The sequence below is a fragment of the Chelonoidis abingdonii genome, chromosome 1 (assembly GCF_003597395.2).
Source record: "Chelonoidis abingdonii isolate Lonesome George chromosome 1, CheloAbing_2.0, whole genome shotgun sequence".
NCBI lineage: Eukaryota > Metazoa > Chordata > Testudines > Testudinidae > Chelonoidis > Chelonoidis abingdonii.
Window position 1 is genome coordinate 372,381,071 of NC_133769.1, and position 5,672 is coordinate 372,386,742.

Here is a 5,672-nt window from a genome sequence, read left to right on the forward strand (position 1 = left end):
TCTGAAGGAGCCTTGGTAAAGCATTTGGTCAGTTTCTTGAAAAAGGAATGTGCAAATTAAGTGCCCAGTCAAGAAACAATTAACTGACAGTTGGCCCTGGAAGACTCCAATCCACATGAGAAGTCTTCCTGGGGCTATTCAAGATAGCACGTGAGAAATGGCTGCCGCCTGTAAAGCACTGAGTCGTGCATGGACATGTGACTTGCCCATGTGACTCCAAACTCCATTTTGCTGTAATTTTCCACAGTAAGAACAAAGAGAGGTTCTTACACCTGGAAGAGGCTATAAAAGCAGCTGTCTCATCTTCATCTTGTTTTCAATCCTGCTTCTGACCTCTGGAGAGACTTTGCTTCAAACTGAAGCTCTGAACAAAGGACTGAATGACCCATCCCAGCTAGGGATGTTCCAGAGACTTGATTTTAACCTGAAGTTTACTCCATCACTGCTACAAGCCTGAATCAAGAACTTTAATTATAGAGATGGTTCATATAATCAAACATGAGTTAATAGGTTTTCCACCCATCTGAGTTTTACCCAGAAGTCGACTTTTTGGCTTCTGGGTCTGAGTGCCATTTAGGGTTGCCAGGTACCCGGTTTTCAACTGGGAAGTCCAATCAAAAAGGGATCTGGGAGTTACTACTGGGACGGGAGGGAGGCAACAGTTCATTAACCAACTGCAGCCTCATACTGCAGGCACTCTCCTCGTCAGACAGCTATAGCTTCTGTCCCAGCCCCGGAGCAGAGGGATCTCAGCTGGGCACAGGCACCATTTGGGAAGTTAGGGGTCTCTAGCCTGCCTGAGTTTCATACCTGCGGCCTGCTCACAGTCCAAGCCCTAGCCCCAGATGAAGCTGTTCCCTGCAACACAGCTTGAGTGTGATATGTGATGAGTTCTGTGCGTCTCCCAGTTTCTGCCTTTGGGGCAGGGAGTTTGTTTATAAACAGAGGCAAGATGATTACAATAACAAAAGGCTCATCATTAAACTAAATTAAGGCTCCTTATATGATCCTGAAAGTGTTACCAGGCACTCCCACTAAAAGAAAGGAAACAAAGGGTAGGAATAAATCGTGAAAATGGACAGAGGTAAATAGTGGTGTCTCCTAGGGGTCTGTACTGGGCCAGTGCTGTTCAACACATTCATAAATGATCAAGAAAAGCGGTAACTAGTGAGGTGGCAAAATTTGCAGATGGTATAAAATTAATAAAGATCGTTCATTCCAAAGAAGACTCTGAAGAATGACAAAGGGATCTCACAAAACTGGGGGAAAGTGGAACTGAATGGTAGATGAATTTCAATATTGATAAATGTAAGGTAATGTACACGGCTAAATATAATCCCAACTATATACACCAAATGATAGTCTAAATTAGCTGTTATCCATTAAGAAAGAGATCTTGGAGTCATTGTGAATAGTTCTCTGAAAACGTGAGCAATGTATAGTGGCAATCAAAAAGCTAAGAAAGTGTTCAGAATCATTAGGAAGGGAATAGATAATAAGACATAAAATATCATACAGCCTCTATAAATCCAATGTACATCCACAGCTTGAATACTGTGTGCATATCCGGTCCTCCCATTTCAAAAAAAGATACTTTGGATTTGGAAAAGGTACAGAAAAGGGTAACAGAAATGATTAGGGGTAAGGAACAACTTCCATATGAGGAGAGATTAAAAAGATTGAGGCTTTGCAGCTTGGAACAGGAATAACTAAGAGGGGATATGATAGAAATTCTGTAAAATCATGAACGGTGTGGAAAAATTAGATAAGGAAAAAATATTTACTCCTTCACATAACACAAAAACTAGGGTTACCCAATGAAATTAATAGGCAGCATAGACTCATAGACTCATAGGTCAGAAGGGACCAATATGATCATCTAGTCTGACCTCCTGCACAAGGCAGGCCACAAAACCCTACCCATACACATATTATACACAACCCGAACCCATGATCTGAGTTATTGAAATCGTTCAAAATTGAGATTTGAAGACCTCAAGCTGCAGGGGAAGTCCACCAGGCAAAGCGACCATGCCCCACGCTGCGCAGAGGAGGCGAAAAACCTCCAGGGCCTCTGCCAATGCCGCCTGGAGGAAAATTCCTTGCACCGGACCCAAAATATGGCGATCAGCTAAACCTCTGAGCATGTGGCAAGACTCCACCAGCCGAGCACCCAAGAAAGAATTCTCTTTTTACAGTAACTCAGTTCCCTCCCATCACAACATCCCAATCCACGACCATCGAGCAGACTTATCTGCGAATAATCCAAAATCAATTGCCCAAATTAAACTATCTCATATAACATCCCCCTCCAATATACTTATCAAGCTTAGTCTTAAAAGCCCGATAAGTCTTTTGCCCCCCACTACTTCCATCGGAAGCCGTTCCAGAACTCACTCCCTAGCAATGGTTAGAAAACCTATTCGTCTAATTCAAGTCTAACTTCCTAATATTCCAGTTTGTACCATCGGATCCTCGTGCCTACATAGTACTAAACTTAAATAATTCCTGCGGTCCCTCCCTAACGTTAATCCCCCTGATATATTTATATAGAGCAATCATATCCCCCGGAGCCTTCTTTTGCCAGGCTGAACAAGCCAACCTTTGAAGTCTCCTTCCATAAGGCAGATTTTCCATCCTCGCGATCATCCTAGTAGCTCGTTCTTGAACTTGGTTCAGTTTGAAATTCATCCTTCTTAAAACATTGGGACCCAGAACTGCACACAATATTCCAGGTGGGGTCTCACCAGCGTCCGTATATAAGCGGCGACTACCCTCCTTTCTCCTTGCTGGAAATACCTCGCCTGCATGCCAGCCCTAAAACCGCATTTGCTGCTTTTTTAACAGCCATATCACATTGGCGGCTCATAGTCATCCTGCTTTCAACCAATACCCCAAGGTCCTTCTCCTCCTCCGTCGTTTCCAACTGATGCGTCCCCAACGTATATCTAAAAGCAGATTTGAAACAAACAAAATAAAGTATTTCTTCACAGTCACCCTGTGGAATTCTTTGCCAGGTGATGTTGTAAAGGCCAAAACTATAATAGGGGTCCAATAATAACTATATAAGTTCACACACAATAGGTCCATCAATGGCTATTTGCCGTGATGGGCAGGGATCCAGCACCAAATTCTGAGTCCCCAGCCTCTGTTTTCCAAAGCTGGGAGGGCGTGACAGGGGATGAATCACTTGACGATTTCCTGTTCTGTTCATTCCCTCTGAAACACCTGGCATTGGCCACTGTCGGAAGACAGGAGACTGGGCTAGGTGGACCAATGATCATACCCGGTATGGTTGTTCTGATGTTCTGATATAGACCCCACATTGCAGCCCAGTGGGCTAGCTTGCTGTATTGTATTTACTGCTTTGCATTATATTCAGCAGCTTTGATAACTGAAGGGGAGTGGGGGGCACGTAGCTCCCTTTTACGGACACCCAGCCAGCCGGTAGCTATAAAATCCCTCTTATCAGTTGTTCTCTACTTGCTTTACCTGTAAAGGGTTACAAGTCTCACTGCTGTGCATAGGTACAAGGAAGTGAGTGGGCACCTGGCCAAAAGAGCCAATGGGAAGGCTAGAACTTTTTACAATTGAAATAAGACTCCCCTTTTGTCTGTCTGTTATTGTTCTTGGAGAGAGGCAGACAGGGCTGCAGTTATACTGTAAGAAGCTTTGGCCAGATATAAAAAATCATCTGTATCATACCTGGAAACTCCTCATTTGAAACCCCAGATATGTAAGTGGATCAGGAGATGTCTAGGAAAACGCGATCAGGTTTATCTCCCTTTATTTCTTTATGGCTTGTGGTCTCCTCTGTGCTAACCCCAAGGGCTTTTGTTTTGCTTGTATCCTTTAAGCTGGACGTCAAGAACGTTATTCTTGATGCTTAATCCTTGTAAGTGCTTTTTTAAAATTTATCAATAGCCTGAGTTTTCAGATATAATGTCTTTCTTTTTGTTTTTAATAAAATTTACCTGTTTTAAGAACAGGATTGGGTTTTTGTGTCCTAAGAGGTTTGTGAATATGTTGTTTAATTAGCTGGTGGCAACAGCGGATTTCCTTTGGTTTTCTTTCTCAGATTTTCCCTGGAGGGGGTGGGGTGAAAGGGCTTGAGGGTACCCCACAGTGCAGAATTCCCAAGAGTGCCTTCCTGGGTTCTCAGAGGGGTTTTGCACTTGGGTGGTGGCAGCATCTACCAATCCAATGTCAGGAAAAGCTGTAAACTTGGGAGCTTAATACAAGGGTGTGATGGGTTGGATCATGGAACCCCTCCCCTTTGGAGCTGCCAAGACTACTTCTGCGCCTGCTTTCCCTGCCAGCTCAGGGCCCCAGCACCCTGTCTTGCTTAGCCAGACACTCCCGTCTGCTCCAGCACAGACCCAGGGTGTTTTAATACCTGGGGGAAGCAAATAACTGTGCATATCTCTCTATCAGTGTCATAGAGGGGGAACGATTTATGAGTTTACCTTGTATAAGCTTTATACAGGGTAAAACAGATTTATTTGGGTTTAGGCCCCACTGGGAGTTGGGCATCTGAGTGTTAAAGACAGGAACACTTCTGTTAGCTGCTTTCAGGTAAACTTGCAGTTTTGGGGCAAGTAATTCAGACCCTGGGTCTTTGTTGGAGCAAACGGGCGTGTCTGGCTCAGCAAGACAGGGTGCTGGGGCCCTGAGCTGGCAGGGAAACCAGGGGCAGAAGTAGTCTTGGCACATCGGGTGGCAGCTCCCATTGGAGATTCTGTGATCCAACCAATCACACAGGGAAATAATTGTTAGAATCCTTGTGGGCCCCCACCTTCTGCACTCGAAGTGCCAGAGTGGGGATTCAGCCTTAACAGCAGTAATGCAAGAAACGGACAAACCCTTATCCTGTAAGGCATTAGCTTCAGCTAATTAGCATACAGCTTAAAGCCTCCTAACTTTAAACTGATAAACTTTGCACAGATACACGGCCCCGGAGAAAACCTCAACACTCTGGGGAGCTGAAAATAGAGTTTAAGGTGAAGTTCAGACCACGGGTACATGATTCAACCATAGAAGTGTCCTGGAAATGAACTGACATACATAACAGGTATATGAGATATATCCTAGGCTAGCCTTCTTGCTTGCTAATTTACCTTGTCGTATACTTTTCATAACGGTTTGATTCTTTGTTTCACTATAATAGGTTTATAGGTCTATATGATAGTACATTTTGGCTGTAACACAAGGGACCTGCAGGCCACATCCTGTGTGGTGAGCTAAGGCAAAGTTAGGATACAGATGTTTTGGATCTTTCACCAAGATAGATGATGATGAACTCAAGCATAAGGTCCATATATGGCTGTGACCTTTAAAATAGAGGATGCTTTGAAGTAGGTTGGCAGTAGGATGGGCTTTCCTAAATTCATACTCTTTTAAACTTAACAGGAACACTACAAATTGGGACTTGGAAAGAACTGAAAGAACCGCTTAGGACAAAAATAACAAATGGAATACCAAACCTCAAAAGGGCCATGGTGACAAACTGACATCTATGATAATAAATGTCTGTTACAGCTATCCCCCGATTCCACTTTGTTTCTTACAGCTGTCCCCATACTCCATTTTGTTCTCCTCCTGTGGCCGCCCATTCCCTGGCTCTTAAGTTGTTTACCAGGGCCACTGCCCTTCTCAAAGGGAGGGCCCCTTAA